The sequence below is a fragment of the Orcinus orca genome, chromosome 7, assembly GCF_937001465.1.
Source record: "Orcinus orca chromosome 7, mOrcOrc1.1, whole genome shotgun sequence".
NCBI lineage: Eukaryota > Metazoa > Chordata > Mammalia > Artiodactyla > Delphinidae > Orcinus > Orcinus orca.
In genome coordinates this window covers 12,696,686-12,713,496 of record NC_064565.1, presented here as the reverse complement: position 1 = coordinate 12,713,496, position 16,811 = coordinate 12,696,686, and positions in this window count along the sequence as shown.

Sequence of the window (16,811 nt, the reverse complement as noted above, 5' to 3'; positions counted from 1 at the left end):
TGTTCTTATATATAATTCCAACAGCTCATGCCACTGTTTGAGTATAGGGATAAATACTATATATTAGTTTTGAAGGGAAAGGGAAAGATGCTACAAGTCGTACCATGTCTTTTACAAAGAAGACCACAGTAAAACCCAATATAAAGATGGCTGAATGCAAAAACACAGACAACAGAGTCTGGTTTATAGAACAAAGCCTGCACATTAAACACAAGGATCACAGAGGAGGAATTAGTAGATGGCCAAACTGTGTTGAAGTGCCTTGGTCTCAGCTGTGCTGTCTAAAATGCAAGTCTTATTTTTATCCCCATTATGATTGGCTGATCATACACAACTTTCATATACTGTGTCAAGGTCTTGTAGGGATATAGTGATTTGTGTGGGACAAGAGTAGGATTAAGAAGCATCTAGTAAGATCTCCAAATAAGGAGTCTAGAATGTGAGATGTCTTTTTGTATGTACTCTGAACATTGAGCAGCCCAAGTCATACCCCTCTGAACATGCCAGGTCACCCTGTAAATAACATCAAGGAGATTTTGTCTCGAATGGAGTAATAATGATTATCATTATCATCATCATCAACATCATCACCATCACCACCACCAGTGTCATCATGGTTAGAATTAATTTGTTGAGTTTGCATTATGTAACAGGGACCTTGTTATGTGCCTTACAACTGTTATTTCATTTAATCTTCACAAAACCTTATAAGCTATTTGCTATTATTTTTTCCACATTTTACAGAGAGAGAAACCAAGACAAAGAAAGTTTGCATGATGTGCCCAAGGACACAGGGAGAGTAATAGAGCTGGGATTAGAATCCAGATTTGTTTGACCCTAAAGTCTATCCTATTGTTTTGTATCTTATTTCCTTGGCCATTGAAGTTTCCTTCAATTTGGGGAAAGAGCCCTGGTGTAAATGGCCATGGTCAAACTTAATTATCTTTTTCTTCTGTTGGAATACATAACAATAGGTGAGTATACGTCACATAAATAACCCTAAATATGCTTACTCTACTCCCGTTCCCCTTCTCAAAGGGCCAGTATTCTCAGAGGAGTACCCTGCTTTGGTTCTCCTCCTATATTCCTTAACTCTTCCATGAGAAGAGGCTTTAATTAGATTCAGTTCCTTGTAGTTTCTGCAGGACAAGCGTCTTTTGATAGACTGCAGTATCAATAATACTTTAAGGAAAGCAGTAAGTATTTGTTGTTTACCTTATAAATTCTGGGGCTGAAAGGAACCTTAGATCCATTTTATTGTAGCAAATAGAATCTCAGAGAGGCTAAATAACTTGCCATGGTTTGTAAACTGGATGGTAGGAGAATACAGACTTGGTGCCAGTCTCTCCAATATGTACCATCTTCTGCTTATGGTAATATTACCGGCAAAGGGTAAGATATTGTTCACTAGAAATCTTCAATATGGGCTATCTGTAGAAAGAAGGTAACTTCTTTTCGTTATATTTGGCACCACAAGTAAACTAAGTCCTTGCCACGGCATGCATGAGGAGGGCAAAAAACAGAACAACCCCCTTTCCAAAATAAACACAAAACTTAAACAAACACGCAAAAAAAACCTTCCTGGATGTCAGACTTGTCCATACAAGATTCCTGGACTTTGCCCCTTTACGTTGGTTTTCAGGGTTAATGTTTCCTCTCATTTCTGATTTGCACTAGAATTTGTATAGTCTCTCTACACAGCAAGCTCAAATCTTTATAGCTCTGACCCCCTTTCTGTAACCCTGTTGGTTTCAATAGGTTCAATGAGGTTTCACTTGAGCAATTTCTGTTTCTAAAAATGGAGAGAAGTAGAATGGATAACACGTTCTCCATCCACTCTGTTAGCGAATTAGTGATCAAATGTCACCCACAAACAGGATGGTTAATGATTTTCTTTGTGCTGAAACAGAAGTTGATCACTGGAAAATGGAAACAATGTTCTTTTTACTCCCTGCTCTGGATTTGATAGGGGGTTGACTGAGGACTCTATTTAAAATTCAGCAACACAATTATCACAAACTCTGGGCAAAGCAAATCTTCAAGCCTAGACAATGAGAAATTCAGAAAGTAATGACTAAATCAATAGTATCTATAACCTGGGATGGAGGGAATGTCTTATCTGCAGTATTGATAGTTATCTGTAATACACAGAGACTTACTTAATGTTCAAATATAGATGAGAACACAGGCACTCATCAACTGGATTGGTTTAGAAATATAACAGAATGAAGGACAGAGGAAACATACTTAATTCTTTACTTGGATGAAGGCAATTCACAGAACTTTCAATCCTATAATTAGAGACAAGACTGGGAAAATTAGTATAAATAGGAGATGGGTAACAGTAGCCAAGCCCTCCTGGGTTGAACTACTGAAAGTGCATTCTTTTTGTCAGAAATCAGCATAAGAACCTGGCAGGGGTGACTAGGGTTGCAGGTGGGGACATCTGTCTCTAAGTGTGAGCAGCTGAGAGGGTGCAGGCAGGAAGAGGAAAGAGATACAGCTGGCAAACAGGCTGGATGCTTATAAATTCATCTCTTGGGAGCAGGGAAAGAAAACAAACCACTTGCCAAATTTTGCCATGTAAGTTTGGTTAATTAGCACTTATTGAATTATGGTCTGGAGGTCTAGCCTATGTTTTTTGAAAAAGAAATTAGGAAGATATGAAATAAGTATCTCTAATGAATAAAGGATACCAAACATTTATTGCTATCATGGAGAAATCATCTATTTCAAACCTCTCTAGGGAGTGAAGACAGGATGAGTGTTTTGTGCCCCCACCTCTTCAATCTAGTATTATAGCTCTCTGGACCAGAGGATGCCTAATTAAGAACCTCTGGGATAGAACAAATAAATGCAAATATGAAGGGAGAAATAGATCTCTGGGCAGCCAGGGTGCCCTCCACCCGGTGGTGTTGTATGTAGGAGGGCATCTCCATCTGAGCAGACTACCTTTGTGCACACTCTGCTTTTATAGCAGCTGGGGTGCCTTTGGCCTATCTATCCGTGGGGAGAAGGGCAATTTCCCACTCAGCAGCAACTATTTAAATGGAAAACACACAATGTCGAAAGACAGAGTAAAGAGAAGAGCAGTGGAGAAAAGGGAACCCTCCTACACGGTTGGTGGGAATGTAAACTGGTACATCCACTATGGAGAACAGTATGGAGGTTCCTATGACCTGAAAATCCCACTCTAGGCATATATCTGGAGAAAACCAGAATTCGAAAAGATACATGCACCCCGATGTTCATTGCAGCCCTGTTTACAATAGCCGGGACATGGAAGCAACCTACATATCCATCGACAGATGAATGGATAAAGAAGACGTGGTATATATATACAATGGAATATTATTCAGCCATAAAAAAGAACAAAATAATTCAATTTACAGCAAGATGGATGGACTAGAAATTGTCATACTGAGTGAAATAAGTCAGACACAGAAAGACAAATATATGATACTGCTTATATGTGGAATCTCAAAAAAGGGTACAAATGAACTTAGTTACAAAACAGAAGTAGAGTCACAGATGTAGAATACAAACTTATGGTCACCAAGGGATTGGGGGTGAGGGATAAACTGGGAGATTGGGGCTGACATATACATACAACTCTATATAAAATAGATAACTAATAAGAACCTGCTGTATAGCACAGGGGATTCAATACTCTGTAATGGCCTACATGGGAAAAGAATCTAAACAAACAAACAAAAAGAGTGGGTATATGTATAGGTATAACTGATTCACTTTGCTGTACACCTAAAACTAACACAACATTGTAAATCAACTCTACTCCAATGAAAATAAAAAATTTTAAAAAAGAGAGAGACAGAAGAACAATGACAGGCAGAATTTTAGCCATGAAGGCAGGAATGCCTTATGAGACAAGGGATTCTGAGGACTCAGTTTCTGAGGTAGATGTTGATAATTGATGAGATGAGAGACACGATGGGTTTAGTCTGGCTGAAACCTAGGAAGAAGGTGGTCATCCCTGAATGCTGTGGTCCTAACTCAGTGTTACGGTCTCCCTGCAGCAAGCATGGAAGGCTGCCTGATATACATGTGTGTGGGGTGGGGCAGGGGATGTCTTAGTTCTTGGGGAAGAAGGCATCAGTGGGCCTGCAGATTCTTGTTTAAGGGATTAAGGACTGACAATGACTTCCTAGTAAGGTAGGATTGGGGCTAAAAATGTGAACCCCAAAGTTTACCTTGAGTTTTTTAAACATATCAATACATATATCTATGTTAATAATTGGTAATGCTGTCTATACACTTGGCCACAGTATGATCTCATTTTTTCCCCAAATTGTTTTTCTTACTTTTTAAAGTAAGAATCCATGTCAGAGTAAACTTCTGGTAAAAAGGTGTAGACTACAGCGCACTGAATCAGCTCATGACTCATAGCTTTGGGGATTGATCACAAGTAAAATGGTGTCATGGCTGCTGGAAGCAGACAGTGATGGCTGACAATTTCACTGAAGAAAAGGGAAAGAGATGTAAAGCAGAGGCGAGAACTTCAAAGGCATAACTTCCTGGGGTCATTTAGTGAAGGGATAAATAACCATGTAACTCAGTTTGGGCTCTTTTCCTTATAGGATAGTTCAAAATCATCAGAGCCATCTAGACTAAATGAATAAATATTCAGGAGGCTTGTGTGAAGAAGGCAGAGGGTACTTTAAGAATAAAATTGCACATCTTTTCTAGCTGCTGAGGCTGAATACTTGTCATCCTGTGTCCACTCTGTTTCTTGCCGAGCCTTGATCGAATCCATCTGCAAATCCTGTAGGTTCTGCCTTTAAAACATGTTCAGAATACTCTCATCCTTCTACATCTTCTCTTATCACCCAGAGGAAAATAACAATTCCCCACTCCCCAATATTCTCTGTTGGCCTTGCCCTGGTTATCCCCTTCCCAGAACACACAATGTACTTGTCAGTTGTCTGGGAAGTTGATTTAGGGAGAGGCCACATCTCCAATTGTGAGTATGTAATTTATTTTGTAAGCGGCAAGCAGAGGGACCCCCATTCGATAACACCCCACTGATGAGTTGATGTTATAATTGAGGGACAGAAATGAGCTGTAGGCTCAGATTTATGAGGCATGGAAACTAGCTCTGCCTCCATTCCCAGTCACTACGTGACCTGAGGAAAATAAGGAAGCTTTGACCTTTCTTTACATCTCTGCCACAGTCATACCAATCAAGGCCAACTTCATCCCTCACCTGGACTACTGAAATGGCCTCTTACTCAGACTCTCTGCTCTTACTTCTGCTGCCTCAAGTTCGAGTGACAATGAAATGTACCACCAAAGCTATATTTTTGAAAGGGAAGGGTAACATTACTAATTACCCCATGAGAACAATCATAAATTGGATCCATTTCTTGTAAACCAGGACATACGGACACCCTACGTTGAATCTATTATTCTTCTAGCAGGAAGAGTGAATTTTTTAAAAGTCTAAATAAGATCTCACCAGTATCCTTTTTAAAGTTCTCCCATTGCAGGAAAACGGGGCATGAGAGGATGATCATGTCCCAGATCTCGGATAAGCCCCGGGGACTGGCCAAGTGAGGGTCCTTGTCTTTGGGCAGGAAAGAATTCAAGAGTGAGCCAGAGTAAAGTGGAAACAAGTTTATTGAGAGAGAGAGATACATTCCACAGGCAGAATGTGGTCTGTCTCGGAAGGCAAGAAGGACTCTGAAATACCGGGTGGTTAATTTTTATGGGCTGGGTAATTTTATACGCTAATGAGTGAGAGGAATATTCCAACTATCTGGGGAATGGGCTGGGATTTCCAGGAATTGGCCTTTTATTGTCAGCCTCAGGATTGTCATGGCACCTGTGGGTGTGTCATTTAGATGCTAATGTATTACAATGAGCGTATAATGAGGCTCAAGGTCCTCTGGAAGGCGAATCTTCTGCCATCTTGGACCTAGTTGGTTTTAACCAGTCTGTGTCATATCCTCAAGGGCTGTGTCATTCTTTTAAAGGCTGTGCCCTGCCCCCTTACCTCCTGTCTCACTCCCATGGCCTCCCACTCCATCAAGAATAATTTGCAAACTTCATACTGGGGCTTATGACATCCCTCCTCAGACCTCATCTCCCTTTGCTCCATGTCCTCCAGCCCCCTGGTGTTTGCTCTGATCCCTGAAAGTATCCAGCTTGGTTACCTTCTGCAGTGTCTTCAGGTGCTTCTCATTCTATCTGTAAAGCCCCTTGTCTTCTCAGTTGAATTCTCAGTCTTCAAATGTGCTCACACAAAAAGTCCTCTAAGAAGCCTTTGCAGATTATTCTATCCAAAACATCCCTCCACTCTTTTACTCTTGTCCTTTTAACCTGATCAACTGCCTTCTTAGGACTCAGCCTCATCTAAATGTCTATTTCCATTTGTATTGACTTACTCTCCTTTCTAGAATACAAGCTCTTGCAAGCGGAATCTTGTTGTATCTTCAGTACTTGAATCTAGGTTTGTAACTGCTATGGGAGGAAAAATAATTGTCCCTCTATCCTTCTAAGTTCCTGGCTGGGAACCTTGAAGGAAAAGACAGATTAACAAAAGAAAAACAGAAATGTATTAACATGCATACCTCATGTATATATTGGGGACATCCAGCAAAACATAAGTAACTTTCAGAGGTAACTTAGAATTCAGGCTTATATATCATTTTCAGCTAAAGACAAAAGAGAGAAGGGTGTGGAGGAGAAGGCTAGTTGAGTGGGGGGGGGGGGTGTCGGGTGACCAGGAAAAGTAAACAAGAGTAAGGTTTGATACGCAGATTTAAGATAGTGCCTTCTCTGTTGCTAAGAGTTTCTTTTGAATTAGTCATCTTTGTCTTCTTGGTACAGAGAGGTAAGCAGCCTTACAAATGGAGATTTCTATAATAAGTGTCAAGTTTTCTTACAAAAGGGTAATTTCTACTCTGTTTTCAGAGCTTCTCTTGTGCTTGTTGTTTTTCAAAATAATCCTTATTCCAGAGGATTTTTGGAGGGGCATTTCCCACTACCTTCAGTGTATACATAGTATTTGTAAAGGCAAACCTGAGAGATATTATGGCTTCAGTTCCAGACCACTGCAATAAAGCAAGTCACATGAATTGTTTGGTTTCCCAGTGCATGTAAAACTTGTATTTACACTATACTGTAATCTACTAAGTGTGCAGTAACATTATGTCTAAAAAACCCCCAAAAAACCCAAAAAACTAAAAAAAAAAACCCCAAAACAAACAAAAAACAAAAAGTGTGCATACCTTAGCTAAAAAATACAAAACATTACAATAGTAACATAAAAAAATCAAAGATTACAGATCACCATAACAAAGATAATAATAGGGGCTTCCCTGATGGTGCAGTGGTTGAGAATCCGCCTGCCAATGCAGGGGACATGGGTTCGAGCCCTGGTCTGGGAGGATCCCACATACCGCGGAGCAACTGGGCCCGTGAGCCACAACTACTGAGCCTGCGCATCTGGAGCCTGTGCTCCGCAACAAGAGAGGCCTCAATAGTGAGAGGCCCGTGCACCACGATGAAGAGTGGCCCCCGCTCGCTGCAACTAGAGAAAGCCCTCGCACAGAAACAAAGACCCAACACAGCCAAAAATAAATAAATAAATTTATAAAATTAAAAAAAAGATAATAATAATGAAAATTTTGAAATATTGCAAGAATTACCAAAATGTGACACAGAGACACAAAGTGAGCAAATGGTGTTGGAAAAATGACACTGATAGACTTGCTTGACACAGGGTTGCCACAAACCTTCAGTTTGTAAAAAACACAATACCTGGGAAGCACAATCAAGTGAAACAAAATAAAATTGTAACCAAGTGAGAACCTATAGGGCCTCCCCAAGACAGGCCCCTCTCCCATATCCTCTGCTTTAGCTCCTCTTTATAATACCCATATCATAGAATCTGATGCACATTACCTGAGTTATTTTACAGATGCTAAAACCCCCACTAAATAGAAGATGTTAACTACTTGATGACCATGAGCACATAGACCTCAGGCCTACTGGATCCTGAAGACTGGTAATGTTAACCCCTGTGATACTGCCTTGTTTCCTCACCATCAGCCAATCAGAGAATTGTTCAAGAGCTGATCACATACCTTGCTATCCCCCTCCCTCCCCTGGCCTTTAAAAATACTTTCCTGAAATCCATCCAGGAGTTCCGGTGTTTTGAGCACAAGCTACCTGGACTCCTTGCTTGGTGCCATGCAATAAACACTGAGCTTTCCTTCACCACAACTTGGTGTCTATAGATTGGCTTTACTGCAAGTGGGCAAGTGGTCCCAAGTTTGGTTTGGTAACAAAAAGAGATATGCTTGTACAGAGAATGAATTTTAAAAACTTGAAATTATGTTCAATGATGTGATTATTATAACAAACAAGTAAAATGTAATGTGTTAAATTTTTTTGTAAAATAAGAAGATGCAAAATTGGGAAGCTCCTAGGTAGACATATTTATCTATAACTATATATGTATATTTTTTTAATGAGAGAAAGACTATTTTAAAGTAATAAGTCTACAGTTCTATCATCCACAGGCTACACTCAGAGAATGTTATATATTACACTATCTGGATGGCAGGGTAGAGTGGGGGAAGAGTTAAACCTGTTTGATGAGGAAGAAAAGTTGAGATGCACCAAAGATGTATAATCAAACGTCTGATTTATGGTGAAGGCAGCCTCTATATTGTATCTATTATGAGTGATACAAATGCTGAAAACTGTATTCCTCATATCATTACACTTACATACAGCATAATTTTCCTTCCAGAAATCCTAGGCTGCATAGCCTGAAGGTATTCAATAAAACTGAGAGGGAATACTAGAAATGAATCATACCAGTTTGACATTTCCAGTTCTGCTGTGACCACCAGACCAAAATATAGTCTGCAGGCCCCTTTTTCATTAGCTTGAAACTGCCAGATTTTAAAACAGTTTATTCATTGAATTAACCTCCAACCCATCTTTCACACAGTGAAGAAACAGCTCCTTGAATCAGTCTTCTTCTTCCGAAACACTCTTATTTTTATTTGCAGGCATTCTGGGTAATGAATAATGATCCTTTGTGTTTAGACAATGTCATTTTCTAAAATAGCTCCTAGCATTTTCTAAATGTTAACTCATTAGATCTCATATGGTCCAGAGCCATCTATCACACAGAGGTAGGTCAAAAGCATCATATTTCCTATTTTACAGATGGAAGAGTTTTAGGAACTTCAACCCAAGGTCACCTGCAGTCAGCCACCAAACAGTAGAAGACACAGAAATATTACCCCAGAATCAGACAAATCTCACTCTGCCCTTTGACTGAGCTAAGCTGGCTGTTGGGGTCACATGAGGATAGTGATATTTGCATTCTGCTCAGAGATAAAGACCTGGGTGGGGCTGGAGCATATGAAACTAATTACACTGCTGGCCCCTTACACACTTTATCCTGGCAAAGTGTGATTAAAATGCATATCAGAGCAGATCCCCCAGTTCCACTATATCTGAGGCAATTCAATTCAGTTCTACGCTACCCTCGGCTCCAGGCACTTTGCTGAGGTTTCCTGAGATCATACTTCCATTTCTCACACTATTTCCCATCCTGGGAGGAGACAGTGCTACTAAAGGCATCTTCCAGTGTCAGGAAACTGAACTGCCATTTGTGATTCCCAGTTCCACCCTTGAAGTCCCTTCTGTATTTCTGTAAAGCAAGAGGTACAAACAGTAACACACTACGTTGAGTGCTTTGCAGTTTTCCTGGCCCTTTCTCCCTCTTTTCTCACCATTACAACCCTGGGCTTTCACCTTACAAATAAAGAGCCAGCACTTTAATTCTTGCCTCGGTCTCTGTTTCTACAGGATGCAGTCACAATGACTAGCTAGGAAGAAACACCCAGTAACAATGAAAGATGTTTCTCAGCATCTTTTCCTTAAAACAAAAGGGTACAGCAGACACTGAAAATTCTTGGCAGAGCCCAATAGAATTTAGAAGTAGATTCCTTTTGGCTCTATGTCTTAGTTATCTATGCCTTACAGCATGCAGTTTCATTACAATACTGAAAGTATTGAGAACAGGAGGGAAAACACGGGCTGAGAGAATTTTCATGCCCCACTGTCTCAATTTTATGTCTTGTGTCTGTTATCAGGGGTGTTTCAAGTATCAGAAATAGAACAGAACTCACAATATGATAGAAGTTGTGTTAGTTATATAACTTGTGAGATATGTCACAATTATATTTATTTTGAGACAATGTCAATATCCAGAAATTTCCCCTTAAATTATACAGAACAACACAATTCCTGTCACCTGAATGGGAATATGTACTATTAGGCATACAGTGTCTTTCTTTCTTGGGGGATAAGTTCCAAGACCCCCAGTAGATGCCCCAAACCATGGATAGTACCTAACCTGATATATACTATGTTTTTCCTATACATACATATCTATGATACAGTTTAAATTATAAATTAGACACAGTAAGAGATTAACAAAATAACATAATAAAATACAATTATAAAAATATACTGTAATAAAGTTATGTGAATGTATTCTCTCTTAAAATATCTTGTACAAATTTAATGCCTTTTCCATTTTTTTATTTAATGAAAGATTTTTAAAATTCTTAGTGCTTTATAATTTTCAAATGTTTCATACACATGATTTTATATAATCCCATAATAAACCTTTTTTCCGATACTCGTACACTGCCCCTCCCTCCTGCTCTCCTCACTGGTAACCACTAGCTTATTCTCTGTATCTGTGAGTCTACTTCTTTGTTGTTCCATTCACTAGTTTGTTGTATTTTTTTAGATTCCACATATAAGTGATATCATACAGTATTTGTCTTTCTCTGTCTGATTTATTTTACTTAGCATAAGGCCCTCCAAGTCCACCCTTGTGCTTCAAATGGCATTGTTTCATTCTTTTATATGGTTGAGTTCATTGTATACATATACCACATCTTCTTTATCCATTCATCTGTAGATGGACACCTAGGTTGCTTCATACCTTGGCAATTGTAAATAATGCTGCTATGAACATTGGGGTGCATGTATCTTTTTGAATTACTGTTTTTATTTTTTTCAAAAATATACCCAGGTGTGGAATTCCTGGTCCATCATATGGTAGTTCTAGTTTTAGGTTTTTGAGAAATCTCCATTTTGTTTTCCATAGTGGATTCACCAAATTACATTCCCACCAACAGTGTAGGAGGGTTCCCTTTTCTCTACATCCTCACCAACATTTGTTATTTGTGTTCTTTTTGATTATAGCCATTCTGACAGGTGTGAGGTGATACCCCATTATTGTTTTGATTTGCATTTCTCTGATGATTAGCGATGTTGAGCATCATTTTATGTGCCTATTGGTCATCTGTATTTCCTCTTTGGAAAAATGTCTATTCAGTTCTTCTGCTTATCTTCACTAAGCATTTATCAAGCACTATGACTGTATGTTTGTAGTCTGAGGTGTTGAAGTTGAATCCAGTCTCTGTACCCTGACATCAAATTAAATCTTGAATACAGAGTTTTGGGTGAAGGAGAAAAGAATAGCTTTGCTTTGTCAAACAAGGGTGGCCACAGGGTACTAATGCCCTCAAAACTATGTGTCCCAAAACTGGGGAGGGCAGAGAGGAGTTGAGGAGGGTGTGATCAGCTTGTGGACTTTCTTCTGATTGGTTGGTGGTGAGGTAAATGGGAGTCAGCAACCTCAACCTTTTGGTTCCAACCAGTCTGGGATCTAGGTGCTTGTGGGCAGCACAGAGTTAACTTCTCCCACCTGGTGGGGGTTTCAGTATCTGCAAAACAGCTCAAAGATATTGTTATGTATATCTGTTGATGGGGAACCAGGACCCTGACCCAAGGCTGTACTATTGTTTCTTTCTTTTTTTTTTTTTTTTTTGCGGTACGCGGGCCTCTCACTGTTGTGGCCTCTCCCGTTGTGGAGCACAGGCTCTGGACATGGAGGCCCAGCGGCCATGGCTCACAGGCCCAGCCGCTCCACAGCATGTGGGATCTTCCCGGACTGGGGCACGAACCCATGTCCCTTGCATCGGCAGGCAGACTCTCAAGCACTGTGCCACCAGGGAAGCCCCTATTGTTTCTTTTGACTGTTCCTCCATTGTCTCTGCATCCCCTCTCTTCCCTAATTAACAACTTTTTGAACCTGCCCCTTGGAACTTGGGGAAGGTCATGGAGGATGAATGAAGCCTATTTTCTGTAATCAAGAAATGGGGAACACAGAAAGGCTTTTGTGCCCAGGTGCTCCACAGGGTCCTTCTCAGTATTAGTGCAACAGCAAAACCAGCAAAAAATTTCTTTTTCCTTCTTCACAATTTTATGAATAGAAGAATTGTTCTTACTGTACATATTAGCTCAGCATAAGATCTTTTATTCTTTTGTTATTAAATCTAGAAATTCCATCTTTTTACTTCAAGGAAGCAATTTACAGCTTCTTTTTGGCTGTAAATCCGAATTGCCAGCATCACTACTCTTGTGCTTTGTGGCCATTATTAGTTAAACAAGGGTTACTTGAACACAAGCACTGCTATAAGTGACAGTCAATCTGATAATGTAGATGGTTACTAAGTGACTAACAGGCAGAGTACACTGGGCAAAAGGATGATTATGATTCACGCCTAGGGCAGGATGACACAAGATTTCATCATGCTATTCAGAAAGGTGCACAATTTAAAATGTATACACTGCTTATTTCTTAACACTTATGAATTGTTTGTTTCTGAAATTTTCAATTTAATATTTTCACACTGCAGTTGATGGAGGTTAACTGAAACTGAGGAAGGTGAAACCACAGATAAGGAGGGACTACTGTGTAGAGTGTATGCACAGACAACAAGAACAGCAGCAACAATGTAGTAACACAGTGAGAAAGGCAACCACTTCCTCTCTCATCCTAAACTCTCTTTCTGTCCTTTTCTATTTACCACAAACAAAAGAGAGATGATTTGAGGGGAAATGAGAAGACAGTTTTGCATCCTGCAAGCATCACTCTCTATTCCTTCTTTGACTTTTGCTTGAGGAGAAAATTGTATAAATAAGCCAGTCCTGACAACTGCAAGACCCTCACTAAATAAAGTCGTTCTTAAAAAGAAGCCAGGATGTGGGCAAGAAAACATAAGGGTCAATATTAATTTAACCATCATTTGTCAGTTTAATTCACTCTACTTAACAGCCTAAAAGAATGCTGTAAGATAGTTGTACAGTCCCCCTGCTGACATGTTTTTGTTTCATTTCCAATTTTCTGTCATTGTAAGCAATTTTATATCCAAACATTTACCCATGCATTTCTATATTCATGCCTCAGTATATCTGAGAAGTAAAAGTTTTAGATCTTTAAAAAAATTTAATAGAAATCACCAATTCAGTGTCAAATTAAAGTGTATAGAATGTCTGATTTTTCCTACCCCACTGTCAATTCTTGGCTTTAAAAAAAAAAACAGGTTTTTTTTTTGTTTTTTTGGCATTGTTTTCCATTTTGATGGATGAAAGGAGCAATTCTTTTAATCTGTCCTGGTTTAAATGACATTCACTCAGATGTTTTCTAAGGGGACCAAGTGGAGTTTCCTGAAGCCTGTGGTTAACCTGGAAGTGGAGAGGTGATTTGAGCAAGAACAACTTGAAAACTACTCTTAAAATCATATGTGTCTGGATGAATGGATAAAGAAGATGCGGTACATATATACAGTGGAATACAACTCAGCCATAGAAAAAGAACAAAATAATTCCATTTGCAGTAACATAGATGGAACTAGAGATTATCATACTCAGTGAAGTAAGTCAGAAAGAGAAAGACAAATATACCATATGATGTCACTGATATGTGGAAGCTAAAATATGACAGAAATGAACTTATCTGGGAAACAGAAACAGACTCATAGACATAGAAAGCAGAGTTGTGGTTGCCAAGGGAGAGGGGGTGGGGGAGAGATGGAGTGGGAGTTTGGGGTTGGCAGATGCAAGCTAGTATACATAGAATGGATAAACAACAAGGTTCTACTGTATAGCACAGGGAACAATGTTCAAACTCCTATGATAAACCATAATGGAAAAGAATATAAAAAAGAATGTGTGTGTGTGTGTGTGTGTATATATATATATATATATATATAAAAATATAATTGAATCACTTTGCTATACAGCAGAAATCAACACATTGTAAAGCAACTATACTTCAATAAAAAAATTCATATGTGTCTGGATTTCAAAATGGGCTTCCAGATATGACTTTAAATTAACCCTAAAGCTCTAAGGTTATTGAATGTTTGGAAAATTTGCCGTTCTAAATGATCACTGAAGTCTACCCTGCCTGTATTAGTCAGGGTTCAACCAAAAAAAAGAGATTAGGAGATATATATTAAGATATATATTAAGAGATCTATATTAAGAGATCCATTGCAAGGGCCTTGCTTACACAATTGTGCGGTATGGCTACGGAAGTCCAAAATCCATAGGGTGGGACTTCAGGAAGGGTAGACTGGAACTGCTGTCTGGCATGAGCAGCAGCTGCTGGCCACAGGTGGAACTTCTTTTCTGGGAAGCCTCAACTCTGTTCTTAGAGACTCTCAGCTGGTTAAATCAGACCCTACTAGATTATTTATGATAATATCCCTTACTTAAAGTCAACTGATGATGAACTTTAATCATATGTGCAAAGTACCTACACAGTCACACCTAAATTCATGTTTGATTGAATACCTGGGGTCACATAAAACTACCCATCACTCCACCATAACTCATTTCATATCTATTTAATATGAGAAGAAGGAATGCCTTAACAATTTCAACATTTGTAATTGCTGTATCTCTAGCTAAACTGTGTCATTCTTAAGGAGAAGCCTTTTCTCTTATTGATTGGTTTTGAATACTCATAACTGTTTTATATATAATAACCAAAATTTGGAAACAACCAAAATATGTGAATGGCTAAAAAACTTGTGGCACCTCTTACAATGGAACACTACTCAGCAATTAGAAAGAAGAAGCTGTTGTTATATTTGGATGGATCTCAAGGGCATCTGGCTGAGTGAGAAAAGCCAACCTCAAAATGTTGCATGCTATATGATCCTACCTATACAACATTTTGGAAATGACTAAATTTTAGAAATGGAGATCGAACTAATGTTTGCCAGATTTTAAGGATAGTAGAGGGGACAGAGGTGAGTGAGATGATAAAAAGTTAGAATAAGGAAGATCTTTATGGTGATGGAACACTTCTGTACCTCGAATCTTGACTGGGGTAGTGGTTACCAATTTATGCATGTGATAAAATAATATAAATGTACAAATGGGAACTCTCTCTCTCATATTTGCAACTTCTTGTGGATCTACAATGATTTCAAAATCAAAATGACCACACTACCCAAGACAATCTACAGACTTAATGCAATCCCTATCAAAATACCAATGACATTTTTCACAGAACAGGAACAAATAATTATAAATTTGCATGGAAACACAAAAGACTCCAAATAGCCAAAACAATCTTGAGGAAGAAGAACAGAGCTGGAGGAATTATGCTCCCTGACTTCAGATTATATTACAAAGCTGCAGTAATCAAAGTAGCATGGAACTGACACAAAAACAGACACATAGATCAATGGAACAGAATAGAAAGCCTAAAAATAAACCCATGCACTTATAGTCAATTAATCTATGACAAAGGAGGCAGGAGTACACAGTGGAAGAAGCTGTCCTTTCCCCATTATATATTCTTGCTCCTCTATCAATAGATGAATGGTTAAAGAAGATGTGGTGTATATGTATAATGGAACACTACTCAGACATAAGAAAGAATAAAATTTTGCCATTTGCAACAACATGGATGGGCTTGGAAGGCATTATGCTAATTGAAATAAGTCAGACAAAGTAAGATAAATATTGTATGATGTCACTTATAGGTGGAATCTAAAAAATACAACAAACTAGTGAATAAAACAAAAAAGAAGGAGACTCACAGATACAGAGAACAAACCAGTGGTTGCCAGTGGGGAGAGAGAAGGGGGAGGGTCAATATAGGGGTAAGGGACTAAGAGATACAAACTATTAGGTATAAAATAAGCTACAAGGATATATTGTACAACATGGGGTATTAGCAAATATTTTATAGTAACTATAAGTTATTATAGTTACAGTTTTAAAGATGATCTAGTGTTTCTGGACATGAGTAGTGACTGGTCTAGGGCTCTGTAGTAAGCTAGCGTCTGATTGTCATGGAGTCCTGATGTCAACTGACACCCATATTGATGAAGTGACTTTTTTTCTTTTTTTCTTTTTTTTTTTTTTTGCGGTACACGGTACACGGGCCTCTCACTGTTGTGGCCTCTCCTGTTGCGGAGCACAGGCTCCAGATGCGCAGGCTCAGCAGCCATGGCTCATGGGCCCAGCTGCTCCGCGGCATGTGGGATCTTCCCGGACCGGGGCACGAACCCGTGTCCCCTGCATCGGCAGGCGAACTCTCAACCACTGCACCACCAGGGAAGCCCAGGCGTTGGTTTTTATGGTTGCTGAAGAGACTGGATACATGGGGGGTGGGGGTGCTGATATAAGAAATGTGGAAGGTGCCTGGACTGGATGTGGGGTGGAGTGGCTGTCCAGGACGTGTTGCACGTCTGCTAGCCCTTTCTCTTTTTCTTTTCTGGAGCAGAAACTGCAGGACACCATAAGCCTAATGAATATTAACCTAGGAATTTTTGTGAATTGCTAGAAGACAAGTGTGGGCTACATGGAGAGAGGGAAATTCCTGGGGGCCACTGTCATAGAGGGGGCTCCACTTTTACAGGTTTTCCCTCCAGGAACCTCAC